This window comes from Camelus ferus, chromosome 3 (genome assembly GCF_009834535.1).
Source record: "Camelus ferus isolate YT-003-E chromosome 3, BCGSAC_Cfer_1.0, whole genome shotgun sequence".
Lineage (NCBI taxonomy): Eukaryota > Metazoa > Chordata > Mammalia > Artiodactyla > Camelidae > Camelus > Camelus ferus.
Window position 1 is genome coordinate 102,769,116 of NC_045698.1, and position 16,436 is coordinate 102,785,551.

Genomic DNA, 16,436 nt, shown 5'->3' on the forward strand with positions numbered 1-16,436 from the left:
TGGACCACGTGCAAGAGAAAGTCAGTGTGGGGCCATCTTAGATTCTGCCCAAGAAGACCAGTGGAAGAGGAAGGGGGTCTTGGTAGAAAGAACCAGGAAGTGCAGTCTAAGATGCCCAGGGGTGATGGGTGGAGCCATGAGCGATGACCAGAATAGGAGTGCATTCATTCACAACAAGGGACCTGAAGCAAGCAATCTACATTGATGGGGGTCTCCAAAGAACCCAAGAAAGCCCTCAAGAGAAAGAGTGAGCTTTGTGTGTCTGCCAAGTCCAATATTAGCATTGTCCCATGAAAACTTTGCTGCTCCTGTTATGTCTTCTTCCTCAGCCCACCTGGCCCAGCAAGAGTTAGGGATGGGGGTGGAGGATTGGCAGTACGTACAGAAGCCTATCCCATCCCGTTCCCCAACTGCAGGTCTAAGGTGGGGGAGCTGATCTTTTCACTCTGTCATATTAGATATATTTATCATTATACAGTGACTGGGCATCGTAATTACCAAACTGAGACAGTGTTTTAGGAATTAAAGGGAATAGAAAAGCTAAGAGCAAACAGAGAAGTCATAGGACCTGCCTACATTTTTATCCTGTGGCAGAAGAACTCTTGCCACAGGGCAGATTTAAATGGACACAGGGGTCAAAAATTAGATTATTATTACTCTCCACGAGATGTGCTTTTTAACAAAAATGGTTATGTAAGCTTTCACGGGGTTAGAAGTGGTGCCAAAAAACACTGCCATGCTGCCACTTACACCCAGTTTTATCCAGTCTCCTTCAATAGCAGCTGCCATTTTAAAGCACTGATTCTGGATAAGACCCTGACAAAGCAGTTCGCATTCATGAACTCATTTCATGCTCTCTGTTACCCTAAGAAGTAGATTTTTTACCCCCATTTTCTAAATGAGGAAACTGAGGCATAAAGAGGTAAAATAAACTTGCCCATAGGCGCACAGCTAGTTAAGTGGCTGAGCTAGAATTCACCCCAGGTTTGTCTGATTCCAAAGCCTTGCTTCTAAGCCATGCTCTCTGCCTCCTTCAGGGTCATACAAGCTGTTCGGGACCCCTTTAGTGTCCAATGCTCCTCCCAGCCATGGTGGCACACATTTAACTTTTCTGTCCTCTGCGATTCTGTATCAGCCTGAAAGTTTGTCCAAACTGAATGTTCTGAGCTCAGCAGTGTCTTGGTCCATCGTTGGAACTTAAAAGTAGCTACTGACTGGCCAATAACATCTACATACAAGTGTGGGCTTTGGAATCAAGTCAACATCTACCATTCACTACTTGTGTGATCCAAGGTAAATTACTTATTCTGTTTCGTCATCTGTGAAATGGATTGTGTGTGTGTGTGTTTGTGTGTATGTGTGTTGGGAGGAAGGTAATTAGGTTTGTTTGTTTGTTTGTTTGTTTATTTAATAGAGGTGATGGAGATTGAACCCAAGACCTCATGCAAGCTAGGCATGCACTCTACCACTGAACTGAACTCTCCCCACGTGAAATGGATTTATAATGCCTTCCTGGGAGAGCAGCTGGGAGGATTGAATAAGCCTGTTATCACTCTAGATGCCTTCAGTATTATTTGTTGAATGAATCACTAAGCCTTGTGCTGTTCCTTATTCACGTATTTAGAGCCTAATCTTTCCAATCAGATCAGAGGCTCCATAACGGGCCAGCCCTCATCCTCCGTGTAAGAGTTAGTCAGGCAGACCATGCCAGGTGGATACTAGAGGCCAATTGACATTGCCTTTGCCTTGGAAGACTGAATGGTCTGGAAGCCCTCCTATCGATGTAGAGAGGTATACAGCCAGGGGAAGTGCATTTCAGGGAAGTGAAGAAGGGTACATGGCTAATAAAGGTGCTCAATTAAGTTGTTGGCTAAAAAAATATATGTTATGAGCCAGTGCATATCCTAAGTGCCTTATGTATAATCTCACTGAGTCCTCACACAGCCCTGTGAAGTGGACTTTATTATTGCATCCTTTTTTGTGTGTGTGCATGAGGTTTTTCTTAAACTTAAAAAAATTTTAAACACAATTTTTAAAGGTTACTTTCCATTAGTTATTACAAAATATTGGCTATATTCCTGGTGTTGTATAATACATCCCTGAGCCTCTCTTATACCCAATAGTTTATACTTCCTACACCCCCTTTTTCTATTTCCCCCTCCCCCTCCTTTTTTTTTTTTTTTTTTTTCCTTTGGCTTGAGGAAATTGAGACTTAAAGAGGTTAGGTCATGTACCCAAGGTCACATGACTATTATGGGGATGATGGTATTGAAACCCATTAGCCATTTACTGGACCTAGGAAGTCTACCCTTAGTAATTCGAACTTCTAATCTTCCTTATGCACAACTCTAGTGCTCACCTAGCATGAGATAAATTGTTATGTGTCTTTTCTTACCCATTGTTTTATAAGCATTTTGGACTCAGGGACCATGTCCTCCTTATCTTTGTGTCTTTCCTAGACCTTGCTCAGAGCATGTGCTCAGTAAAGGCTTGTTAAATAGACTGTCGGCCAGATCCCACCCAAAATATATATCAGATCTGTCCACTTCTCACCAACACCACTGCAACTCCAGTTCAAGCTGCGAAGCTCTTCCCTGGAGAACAATCAACTGGCTTCCAACTGTCCCTGCATCTATCCTTGGTCACTTCAAATTCCACACTGCAACTGCAGTGATCTTTTAATACCACTTGTAATGGGAATAATCATTTGAAAATAGTAAACGAATATGCCATTCTTTTCCCATAAAGAAGAGTCTCAAACAGCTGATCTGCCCCTGCAGATTCTGGTAAGAGTGAACGGTGATGACACTTCTGGAGGAGGGAAAAAGTGACACAGGGGGTCCACACCTAAGGAAGAAGCGGGAAGCCAAGTCCTTTTACCCCAGGGGTCTGGGAGTAAGCTGAGAGGGCAGAGATGGTGAAGCACATGTGCCCAGTCTCCCGTTAGGTGGACGGATGTGGTGGAGCTGTTTGTAAAGCTCACCGACCATGGTAAAGCTGAGGACTGCCAGTCTGACCCCCAAGCCCAGGGCTGATTGGGAGTGAAGGGGAGGCTGCAAGTCTGCAGCACCAGCAAGAACAAAACTGGGGGCAGTCGACTGGGCTGGGGTGTTGGGAGGTTGAGAACACCACTAGGGCTGAATCAGGCACGCTCCACCAGTCACAGGGTGTCTGCAGCAGGGAGGTCACAAGAGGAGAGGAGGCTGGAAAGGACCCCCAGACTCTTGCAAGGACCCACATTAGGTCCAAGGCCCTCCCCTGGAGTAAGCTTCCCTACTCCAGAGGCCATCCTGGGGAGGGAAAGGGCCAGATCCTCCTGGCATTTTCTGAGACCGAGATACAATGAATATTAAAAAGCCAAATTTCTGCTGGAGTTAGGAAATGTTTAAAATTGGGTCCACGCGAGGAAATAGAGACTACATTTCCTTTGCACGTCTGAATGCAGGTGAGTTAAATCTAAGCCCCTTCCCTACAAGGTTCGGCATCATCTGGGCCAAGTCAAACTCCCCCAGCTCCCGTCTGGCCTGGCATCAGGGCTGAGAGCACATGCACCTCGCCCTGCTCAGGGGGCCTTGTGTCTGCTGTCTGCCCTCCCTGGAACCGCCTTGCCCTGCATTCTTACAGCGGGCTCCTTCCCTCTCTTCAGGTCTCAGCTTCCAAGTGGCTCACTCAGAGAAGCCTTCTGTGACTCCCTAACCCCACAGAGGTGCCTCTCCCCTTTGTCTGTTATCCTCTTTCCCTGGTGCTCTGTTTCCTTTGGAGCAGTGGTCACAATTTGGCATTATTTTTTGTGTGTATTCATTTATCTGTTCTCTGCCTGACTCCTTACTTAGACTCTAAGCTCCCTGAGGACTAGTTTACTAATAAGTGTCTGTTGAAGGGGGCGAGGGAAGAAGGGAGGCAGGGAGATATCACCGACATGAACAGAACTGCTTAGTCATTCTCATGGTCTCAAAAACCGTTCCCTGAGCAGTGTAGCAGATGCAGTTGGTACCCAGCTTGGTAAAGGCATCCTGCACACCCATCCCCAGCTACGCAGATGTTGGATGCTACCGGCTCACATACTTGAATTCTTCTAGAAAGGGCTATCCGTGCTTGCAGAGAGCCTTTTTGTGGGAGATGCCTGGAAGGTTACATCCCACTCTAAGGATGGGAATGGCATGGTATTTGGCTGACTGAGGCGCGGAGCGTAACAGTCCAGTCCCTTTACCTACGTGGGACAACCTCAGAGACGCGGTTTCTCCTGCTGAATTCCCAGTGGGATTGGTACAAGGCCAGTCTTTTCCTAAATCCCGTCTTTGCCCAGGTCCTTCCCCTGCCCTCTCCTCCTTCTTGCCCGTTCTCTGCTCTCTCTCCCCCAACCCAATAAGGGTTTCTTCTGAGGGTGGTTCTTTAATACGTCACTTACAGGAATCACTATCTTGACCTCTTCATCTAGAGAACCTGACCTAAGACAAGCCTCTTTCATGGACATTGTGCTGAGCATGGAAGATGGAAGAGGAGGGATGGATTAAAAAGGACACAGGCTACCGCTGAGACTGGGCCCACAGCAGTGTCACCTTCCTCTTCTCTGTCCTTCCCACCCTAATTCAACCCTGCAGATGCCACAGACGTGCCACTCAGAATGCCATCAATTATTGAAGAAGCTCTGAAAGGAGGGATTGTAAATGAAGATGAAAGATTCCAATGGAAGACAGACAGGTCCCACTGCTTGGGGAGGACCTCAGCTATCATGTCTGGGAAAAAAGCATTTTAGTTTCCTGCCACGAGAACGCTCCAAATGCTTTGGAGGCTGAAGATGCCATTCTGACAAAGACAGGAGCACACGGGCGGGGCTGATTGGCCTTTTTCATCTCCCCCTTCTTTTGCTGATCAAGAGGCAGGCACTGTAAATCTGATGGCAAGGGCTGAGACGTCGCAATCCTCTTTTCATCTCCCCTCTTGATTTTTGGAGACACGAAGGAGTGGGAAGCCAGCCAGGTCCTGACTGTCAGGATGGTGGCAGTCTTGGAAGGGGAGGGACTGGACCTGGGGAGTCTCACCCCATCCTCCTTGGAAAAATAGAAATGCTTGTGTAAGGTGTGACATAGCTGTTCCTTCCCAACTGTCCTCAGAGTTATGTCAGGTACTTGTAAACCAAGGGAGAAGGTGAGCGAATTAAGGTCAAGAGTAAAATCAAAGCAGAAACACTTTAAAAGGGGTATTTGAATGAAGTGTTTTCATCTGAAGTAATCCCCTCACCCATCTCTTTTGGAGACCTAAATGTCAAACAACAACTACAAATGTTTATGAAGAATTTAACAAGGATGCCGACATTGAACTAGGCATTGAAATAAATCTCAGCCCTACCAAACCGAGAAGTGCTCAGCGTTTGCTTCAAACCAGCCGGGGGGACCCAGTCATGCCCAAGATGTGCCCCTTCCACCCGCTGTATGGGCAGGAGTCCGGATATATGACTCAGGCTTGACTGGGAAGCTGGGGAGACCGCAAGCTCTTTGAGAACAGGGGGCTTTGGCTGTCTCGCTCCCCTGTGTATCCCCAGTGTTCAGAACGGTGGCTGGGACCTAGAAGGTGCTCATCAGATGTCTGGGGAATGAAAGAAGAAACAGGCAAGATAAACCTTTGGATTCCTTGACCACCCAGTTCTTTTCCTCACGAGAAATTTTCTTGGGCAAGATATCTTGAACTTTGTGAGCTTTGGTTTCTTCTATTATAAAGTGAGAGAAAATAATGTCTGCCTCCTAGGCTCGAGGTGAGGTTTTAACAAGCTGTGCCGCCCATAGCACAGAGGATGACACAGGGTGGATGATGGCGAAGGACAGTTACTGCCGTTATCAAGCCTTGTACATTTCACGTGATGACTGGACAATCACAGGATGTGATGGAGTAAACACTGAATGCAGAGGAGATCTGTGAATGAGCCAAGTAAGACAGGGCAGTGACATCCCATTTTCCCTAACCAACTACTGAGAAAAGTGCCAGGGGAGGAAAAAAAAAAAAGGTCATTCTTAGTTGTCAAGAAGCCTAAAATAGCAATTTTGAAATAAAGGAGGCAGTAATGGGTTACAAAATCCAACGTGTCTGTTCACATCTATTTCAATAGACTCAAAATTAAATGATCATAAAAAGGTCTTTGAGAAATACCATTAAGGGAAGAAAGCTAGTTATCTAATTATGTACTGTGTGAATTATATCAAATTCACATCCAAATTTAATATAAATGCATTCATTTATAATAAAATCCTAATGATGATTTGAAAGCATCCTATTCAGCTTTGATTTTAAAGTGAAATACTTACTCCCTCACACGGATTTGATGTGATATGTCCAAGAGAGCCTATGAATATTCATAGCCAGTATATGAACTGCATGTCCATATTCATATAATACACTTCTTACCCAAGCTGAAGGATGCACCCTTTTTCCTCTGGAAAGAAAATCATTAAAGTGGAGTTGAAAATGGAAAAGCCAACAGTCCCTTAAAGGATAGTTGCGGCATCCGGAGGGGCTGCCAGCCTAGTAAATTGTTTGTTTAACTGGTTTGGGATGATGAGGTTGACAAGCCAACACGAAGCTTAAAAAGGAAATCTGCCAAGGTGGCCAATATGCCTGGGGCTCAGGCTGCCTCCGGTGCCTCCATCAGGCACGCTGAAATCCTCAGAAGCCCCACGTGCTCTGCTGGAAGCAAAGGCACAATTCACTGACCGTGTCAGTCGGAGATCTCGCCTGCCGCCTTCCAACCGCAGGCAATCCCGATCTCGGGGCCCGGGAGGTTCTTTGCTACTTTGTGCTGCACCTGGATACTCCATCTCTCAGAGGACTGCCAGGTGGAGACATCTCACAGGAGAGGTTGGGGTCCTGAGCCAGGAGGGGCACATACATAGGGGGACTTCATCTTACTCACTAGATGTGGTCCTTGGAATAACTGGTGTGGTAAAAAGATCTTTCTAAGGGGACTACCGTGGTCCATGTGCCATACGGGAAGAGACCCCTACAGCAAATTCTACTGTAGAATGAGGAATGCTTTTGGAAAGCTGCTTTCTCTTCTACGATTACGGGGTGGAGTCTGGCGCACAGTAGCTCTCCTCAGGTACCAGGGAGTGGCTTAGCCACGAAGGGCCTGCTCTCTAGAGCCACCCATTCTGTGTTTGAGTTCGTGTTCTATCACTGAGTTGAGAAGGGCTATTTACTCTAGTTAAGCCTCTGAAACAGAGGAATCTTCATCTCTCAAATGGAGGTAATAATATCTGTCCTTTAAAGGAACAGAGAGAATGAAATAAACATGGGCATAGGGCCTCAGGATGTCCTCACCAAGTGTCAGCACTCATTACAGCTGATGCTCCTTGAAGTGGGAGGCTCACCCACAGGGTCCAGCTGAGTCGAGGCTGTGACCAGTACAGGACTGAAGAGGGAGGACCTCCCAGCAGATTTGACTGCTCTTTCCCTGTACCGTGACCTTTGCTTGAACCTCCGCGAAAGCTGCGATTCCACTCTCTCCTTGTTGTGTGCATGTCTGAATTCCCCTCTAAAGTGACGCTCTTAGAAGGTCATCTGAGACGTTGCATCCCAAGGGCCAGCACAGCGCTGGGCACAAACTAAGTGTGGAACTGGTTGAATTCAAGTTACGGTTTTAAATATCTCCAAATGTGGCTTTGGGTGGCAAGAAAAGGGGAAAGAAAACCTTGAAGGTTAGGATTCTTTTATATGTAAGTGCAGAAAACCCAATCTCAATGGGCTTAAACACAGGTAACTGCAAAGTCCAGGAGTTGAGTTGGCTCAAATGATGACACCAGGAACTGACTTCTTTTCCTCTGTTTCTTGGCACTGCTTTCTCTAACTGTCTCTATTTTTTTTTTCAGTTGAAGTGTAGTTGATTTAGTTTCTGGTGTACAGCATAGTGATTCAGTTATATATATATATATATATATATATATATATATATTCTTTTTCACATTCTTTTCCATTACAGGCTATTACAAGATATTAAGTTCAGTTCTCTGTGCTATATAGTAGGACCTTATTGTTTATCTATTTTATATATAGTAGTTTGCAACTGCTAATCCCAAACTCCTAATTTATCTCTCCCCTCCTTTCTCCTTTGGCAACCATAAGTTTGTTTGCTGTCTGTGAGTCTGTTTCTATTCTGTAAATAAGTTCATTTGTGTCATTTTTTAAGATTCCACATATCAGTGATATCATGTGATATTGGTCTTTCTCTGTCTGACTTGTCTTAGTATGATAATCTCTAGGTCCTTCCATATTGCTGCAAATGCATTATTTTATTATTTTTTATGACTGAGTAGTATTCCATTGTATAGATACACCACATTTTCTTTATCCAATCATCTGTTGATGGGCATTTAGGTTGCTTCCATGTCTTGACTATTATATATAGTGCTGCTTTGAAAATTTGGGTGCCTGTATCCTTTTGCATTAGAGTTTCCTCCAGATATATGCCCAGGAATGGGATTGATGAATTACATGGTAACTCTATTTTTAGTTTTTTAAGGAATCTCCATCTGTTTTCCACAGTGGCTGCACCAAACTACATTCCCACCGACAATGTAGGAGGGTTCCCTTTTCTCCACATCCTCTCCAGCATTTATCGTTTATGGCTTCTTAAATGGCAGCCATTCTGACTGGTGTGAGGTGAGGTGACCTAAATGTACTTTTGATTTGCATTTCTTTAATAATCAGCAGTATGGAGCATCTTTTCATGTACGTATTGGCCATCTGTATGTTTTCACTGGAGAACTGTCTGTTTAGGTCTTCTGCCCATTTTTTGATTGGGTTGCTTGTTTTTTGGTTATTGGATTATATGAGCTGTATGTATGTTCTGGAAGTTAAGCCCTTGTCAGTTGCATTATTTGCAAATATTTTTTTCCCAGTTTGTGGGTTATCTTTTTGTTTTGTTTCTGGTTTCCTTTGCTGTGCAAAAGCTTATAAATTTAATTAGGTCCCATTTGTTTATTTTTGCTGTCTCCATGTCGAACAGGTGCTTTTCCTCTAGCTAGCAAAATGGCTGCAGAATTCCAGGTCTAAAACTCCCAGTTTCTAATCCAGTAGGGAAAAAAATTAAAAGTTTTTGTCCTAGCAAAAGAATTGCTGCAACTTTGATGTGGTCCTATGTCCACCTCTGAGACAGTCGTGATGTGACAGGTTGACTGGCTTAGACAGGAGCTGTATATTCCTCCCTGAGCCGACAATGAGATCAACTCCTCTTTAATCATGAATTGAGACTGGAGTTGGGCTGGGCTCTCAGGGTTGACACTTGTTTTAAAATGTACCTGGGATTTTGTTTTTATTCAGATATGGACAGGCCTATGCTTCAGGAGACAATTACCATAGAAAAAGTAGTTTGTGACCCAAAGTTCCCAAGTGGAGGGGGCATGCCATGCCCAGCAGCGCATGTGGGGCGGGGATGCAGGCTGGGGGTGGTGGGAAGCACCAGGAGACAGAAGGATCAAGGGGAAAGCTGGGGGGAAAAGCTTTATTGTGGTTTTCACAGGAAGGAATGGGCTGGGAAGGTTACACAGTTGAGCAGATTTAGGATTGGCTAGTTTGAGTAATCTGAATAATTTGGGTGGGCTCTGGACTACAGGGGTGGTCCCTAGTTTTTGGTACATAGCCCTGGGTGATTTAGGGAAGAGGATGGTGTCCCGGAAAGCAGGAGCCTAATAAAAGAAGGTAGATGGTGGACTCAGGATTGATTGGCTTGCATATTAAATATGCACTCACTGGCAAATTGTTTGCTATTTCTAGGAATTAGCTACCCCTGGGAGAGGCAGTTCCTCCTTGGGTCCACAAGCCCTCAAGATGTCAAAGCATCATAAAATATAGAAAATTAAAGGCATGATTAATACAGAACTGGAGGATAAAAACCCACAGATACATACTACAAAGACCAAGGTCTAACAGAGCCATTGATTCAGAAATTAGAATTTTTAAAATTCGTCACAATATCCCCATCAGATAGATTATCATCTCATTTTGCAGCTGGGGAAGCTGAGGTTTTAAGAAGAGGTGGAGTGATTTGCCTGAGGATTTAGAATCAGCAGGTGGCCAGGCCAGGGCTCGAAACCAAGTTCAATTCTCTTTGCACTTCACTGGTACTTTCCAAACTGTGGGACCACTGCCAGTGGCACACAGACAGAGCATCAGTGTACATGACCTCACGTGGTGAGAAGTTTATTTCCATTCCAGTTCTCCTTCAATCCCTCTGCTTCTGCCAAGGGCAGCGTCTTCTGTGCTGATATACCTTCCCCACCTTTCGCTTGCTAATCTCTCTCTTTTGAAACCAAGAAAGTATAGGACTCCATCTTAGAACCTTTGGCAGGTAAATTCAATCTAGGATCTAATAACGTTGGCTTGCCCTTTGAAATACATTTATTTTTGAAGTTAAGAAAGTGTTGACTTAAAACAAATGCTAAATAAATAATATGTGGGTGGTTTGTGGAGGTGTGCAAGTCATGAAAACAATACCCAAATTACTGCAATCTGGGAACACCGCAGAGACCAAGCAGTTAGGAAGAGACACCTGGAAGGAATTAGAGGGTTTCTGTCACTTTTTTCTTTTCTAGGGAGGAAGAGGGCTGCGTCAGATCCTGCTCCCTGTAGAACACATGGTCGTGAGCTTGTAAGACAGTGGTTCTCAAGTCCGGGTCCACAGACTGATGCCAACCCGAGATGCTGTTTTCAAATCCTTCGTGAGAAGACAACAGAGGACAATGTGTTTGTCAGTGCCAGAAGGCCAGTTGTTCTTTCTTAGGTAAGCCGGCACTTTATTCTGGATTTATGTTCTTCTTGTTTTAGTATGAGTGCATGTGTGTTAAAATGTTCATTCTTCAGGGATTGCTTGATGAGAGCAGCTGACCATTGTTTCTTGTGATTGTTCCAATATCTTTACTTGGCAAAATAAAAAGCTGGCAATCTTATCTTAACCATCCCCTCCTCTATGTTTTCCTAAATGTCACTGAAGCTCTGTTCTAGGAGACTTCAATTGCAGGAAACAGCTTGCCTTCTATTGTTAGAGAAAAAAGGTATTGATAGACCCAGCACTAAAATTGTGGTTACTAGCAATGCAGAACAGCAAGCCATAAATCCTTTTTGAACCCAGGCACTGCTGTTTATCATTGAAGAGATCCTTCTTTCTTTCCAGTGTAACTAAATAAAGGTGGGAGATGAGCGAAATAAGATAGCTGTTAAAGAGGGAAAAAGTTCAAGTTTCAAGAACGCTGTTAAGAAAACAGACAAATATACAGATAAACCAACCCCCAAACTCCTAGACCAATTGGTAGCTCTCAGTGACCTTACAGACCGTCTCACTTGAGATGGGCCAGCCGGTAGCCCGTTAAAAATGACAGCTCCACCCCTCTGTCATACTCCGATCATGGAAACACAAACTGGTGTATCAGGCCAACTCCTTGACCTAGCCATTCCTTTCCCACTCATTTGTCAGAAAATATCATAATTGGGCACAAATAACTATGAGGATGCTTATCAAAAACATCACTTATAATAGTGAAAACTAGATGGGACTTAAATACACAATCCCAAAAGATTGGTTGGGTAAACCATGGCACACTGACTAGAAAAGTGTGTAAATATATAAACATATGCTGTAGAAAAATATGAAATGTTGTCTAAAGGTGTTAAGAATGTACTGTTAAATGAGTAAAGCAAAAGAGTGAAATAGGCACATAGCATTGGATACGGGATGATTTAATTATTATTTAAAAGACTGGTATGATACATCTCGATTGGCAGTATTATAGGCGAGTTCTCATTTCTTCTTTTATATAAAGATATTTTCTAAAAATGTCCGCAGTGAAAATGTACTACTTTTACTTTAAGGGGGAAAAAAAAAGGTAATTTCTTTAAATCAGGTCCCATTTAACCTGTTTAAATGGGTCAACAATCATACGCCTAAGCTGAGAGGTGTGTGTTTGTGGACCTGCCTTTTGTAGGGCTGACGTGCTTCCCCTAGAACCAAAGGGAGACACTAAACCTCTCTGCAAACTCTTTGTAGATTCCCATCTGTGACTTGATAAATATTTGATGCAGTGGCCAGTCAACATCCCTACATTAGTGAAACTTCTGCCCAGGAGCAACTGCACAGCTCTCAGCGATGAGATCGGAGTAAGTTAAAAAGAGTGTATTCATTAGCTACTTCAAAGGGTTTGGTTTTTTTCGCTGGCAATTTCGCAGACTGAATTATTGGCTCTGCTGTCTACTGTGCAACGACCAAAACACATACTACTGCAAGGAGGAGCCTGCTTCTTCCCTTAGCAATATTTTCTTTCCTTTGTGTTCACAGCCCAGGAGGCAAATTCAGTATGACTCACACCCCTCCCTTCCTCTTGGTTAAACAGCTGTGAGTATCTCAAATGAGTTTAGGATCTGCCCAGTAACTTTGATGCCCCAAACCTGGAATCCAGTCCCCCATCTGATGTAGTTTGTAAAAATGGGATGGACCACTTACTTATTCTCTAAACACCTTCATGGTTACAATTGGTAATGAAAAAGTCAGCACCTTTGTCCCTAAACAGCCTGAGTTGACAAGCAGAATGGGTGAACAAAACGTAGCAGGGCAGAGGAGGGACTTGAAACTAGCTGAAATTAATTGCAACTACACGGGCTTCCAGAAGGACCTGGGCAAACCCCTACTTATTCCTCAAACCTCAGTTTAGATGTCACCTCTTCCTGGAAGCCTACCAGGATCCACATCTACTGTTTCAGTCTTGATGTCTCTCCCCTGAGCTTCCATAATTACGGTGCTACTCCTGCAAGAGCCCCTGGGCTGTATTATAGTTTCCTTCTGATTAATAGTTCTCCATAGCCCACTGAGTTTCAAGAAGACTGTCCCGTCCACTACTGCCTAGCATACTATCTGGCACTTTAAAAAGTGCTGAATAAATAGTTACTGAATTAAATACATTTGTCGGGAAATTACTGCTGCAGAGAACATAGAAATTTGCAGGATCATAGGGCATCACATTTGAAAGTTTCTCCCATTCGTTGCTGTATGACCTGCCTGCCATAGCTCTCCAAGCAAGCAATTGTCTAATCTAATCTCCTTGCATACTTCTAATGACAGGGAGCTCACCTCCTTCAAAATAGTTGGAGGTAAAATTTGAGTAACTTAAGAAGGTGAATAAAATAGAAGAGGAACATGGTGGGTCCTCAGCTAAACTGGGGAGTAGTTAATCCAGCTAGGGTCAGGTAAACCCTATCCAAGTGCCCACAAATAGCAGTTTAAGGCTCTGCTTTTCAAGCCAAAGGAGTAGATGGTATGCCAAGGAGTTCTTGAACTCAGAGGAACATAGAATGTTTTCTGAAGCATCATTTTTACTTGAAGATCTGGAGGGAAATGTTTTTATATTACTATATATATGTATATGTATATGGTATGGAGAAAAATACATACATGATTTTAAAGAGCTAGCACAAGACTTGAAAGAAATTGATCATAATCTCTTGGGCTGAGCCTTCAGACTCCTGGGGGTTAAGAATTCAGTTTTGGTCTGATGGGTTACTTTGGTGGAAAAAATATGAGAATTACTACCTGCTTCACACGTTACCATCTTTTACCCTCTTGGAGTATTTGCATTTCCACTGTTTTCTTTTAGAGACTGGAAAGGTTTTAAAACTAAAATGAATCGATATGTAATGGTGGCATTTCAGGCAGCATGAACTGGGACAGAGCAACAGATATTTCTCAGAAGAGGCCTTGCATCTTTAAAGCCCATTCCCGGTGCTCTGTCAGCCCTTAACAGTCAGTCCCAGGTCGGGACGGGTACAGTCAGTGTCTGATTCAGCTTTGACAGTGTTTGGGCAGTGACTTTAAACCCCCTAAAGCCTCAGTTTCTCTAGCTGTAATATGAAAGAGACTATTTACCTCATAGAGGTGTTGTGAAAAAACAAGTGCCCAGCTCAGTTCTCAGCACATAATAAGCCCTTAATAAATAATAATTCTTGTTGGCGTTGCTTATAAAATTAGCATCGGCTGAATCAGACCTACCCCTACATTTGTGGACCTGGGCAAAAATATAAATGGAGAGCCAGATGTCTAAATATTTAAAAGTTATAAACAAACTAACAACTGTTAAATACAGTAAAATATGTCCTATCCTTCTCCCTTTGAAACAAAATCAAATATAGGTCTTTTTTTAATCCTTAAAAACTTTTTTCTTTAATTTTGTTGTGGTAAGAATACCTAACATGAGATCTAGAGAATAAGTTCTGTATGACAGTATCACTGAACTTTAAAGTTGACTGAATTTTAATTTTGTGCACAGATCTGGGAGTTCTGCTGTTTGGCTGATGTTCAGACAAGTCATAACAAAGGCATACGTAATTCATACGTGATGATATATTTACTGCATAACATTTATTTTTTTCTTATTCTCATTTTAGCAAAATTGCTCACTATGTTGTTGTAATAGGATTTTATATAATTTTTGTTCTTATGACACTAGAGTCAAATTAGTCAACCTTTCTTAAGTCATTGTGTTTTTATTTTTAAATTAATTTTAGAAAACTTGCTGTTTAGCCAATAGCAACGGCAATTGCCAACAAAGTTATTGTATTAACATTACATTTGGAAATCAACAATGGATTTTACATATAAAGTTCAAACAGTATGATGGGGTCTATGATAAACTATTATCATAGAAATATTATAAGATATTCTAATTTCATCATTTAAATCACTCTCACTTATATTGTTATTTTCACCTTCTCTAAGTGATTGATCTTTTGATTGAAATTCAAAGCTATCTTTGCAGTTCAACTTTTTACAATTGGCATAACACCAGTAAAAGCTTCATTAATTTTGACTTCCTCCATTTTTATCTTCTGATAGTCTGACAGTATGTATGATGAATGTTTGTTGTTCAATATCATTTGTCCCAATATAATCTAGTTAAATTAGTTATTATTACTTTAAAAACTTGTACATGTAAATTCTTTTCTCACTTTTAATACTATTGTGAATTCTCTTTTTTTTAATATGATTTTTAAAATTAGTTTTTATCTATCTTATAGGTGTGGCCATTCTGGCATCAAATTTGAAAGTTATTTCTTCTGCTAAACTAGAAAATGTCCATTGTTTTCTGTGAATGTTATTCTACTGTTGTCACACAAAGCTTGGTGAAATATGGAACACCAATGACTATTATTTAAGAATGGCACAGCAGTTTTTTATATCAGTACTTACTCGTTAACTGGTTTCTTTGTTGACTCCTGTGTGCTATTGTTTCAAGCTTTTTTTTTTTCAGTTCTTGTGTTTGCATACGCTGGGTTTTTTGTTTGTTTGTTTGTTTCTAGTGCAAGTAACATTTTGTGTTCTTTTAATTGATAACCTATTTCCGGTCATAAATAGCTTCCTTGGCCAACACTGTGTAAAACTGACTGTGAGATATGTAACAATAGTAACAAAATACTTGGCTTTCTACTGAAAATATATAAAAGTTTCTATAGTTTCTTTCTCCATTTGAAGAACATTTTATTTTGATATGAAATATTCCATTTTCTGCCGTGTTTACCCAATGGAAAATTCACAGCCAATAATTTGAATCAACTTATGTTTTTCCTGAAGCAGTTTCATGATTTCAGAAGGATGTGACAGACTTTTCCCAGGATTCCTTTCCAACAAACAGTAAAGATCCAAAGTTTGCATATTTCTCATCCAGTTTGCCAGCTTTCTTGCAATTTCTTTATCTTCTGATGGGCAGGCCAGAATTGCATCTGTTTCTTCTGAATTGTGAATTTTATATGAAAAATTATATTTTTCAATTTTTCTTTTGATCAAGAAAAAAACCTTCATTAGTAAAGAACACAAAGTAAACAGGTGTTTCATCTGAACTACTTGAGTCGTGGATGCTAAGAATACTTTTGTTGTGTATTTTCATTGTTTTTGCTCACTAAACTAAAATACAGTAAATAAAGAATTTGTAGTTCCTGTTTGTGAACAGCACATGGGTCATACTTAGCAGAAGTCTGTCTACTTTTATTGTCTGCAATTTTGAAAAATTGAAGCAGACCACGTTTGACTATATTTTACTTGTATCTTTTTAGCCCTTAATTTTCTGAGCTCCACTTTCAATTTTGGGGGTTCTACCCAGTATCAACTTGTTCTCATAATCAATTATCTATAGAATTAAAAGATAAAATGCAATCTTATTCCAAAATTTTCAAGTTTGAATATACTTCATCAAGAATATAATTAAAGTGTTAAAATACTGACAAATTAAAATTATTTTTCCTATTTGTTGTGTCTCAAGGAATAGGGAGCCCTTAGGAGAGAGACCTCCTCTCCCCAAATAGTTATTTTTCTTCTAAAATACCCAAAATAAGAAAAGGGAACTCTCCTACACTGTTTATGGGAATGTAGTTTGGTGCAGCCACTATGGAAAACAGTATGGAGATTCCTTAAA

The 16,436-nt window shown here is 41.8% G+C and overlaps 1 long non-coding RNA gene across 1 annotated transcript; it reads left to right on the plus strand.

The window, feature by feature from the left end:
* Window positions 1-766: 766 nt before the first annotated feature.
* LOC116662757 lies at window positions 767-16,084 on the plus strand. Its single transcript, XR_004318778.1, has 4 exons — window positions 767-1,293; window positions 10,581-10,768; window positions 12,029-12,138; window positions 14,298-16,084. It is a non-coding gene; the product is annotated as an uncharacterized LOC116662757 (long non-coding RNA).
* Window positions 16,085-16,436: the final 352 nt, after the last annotated feature.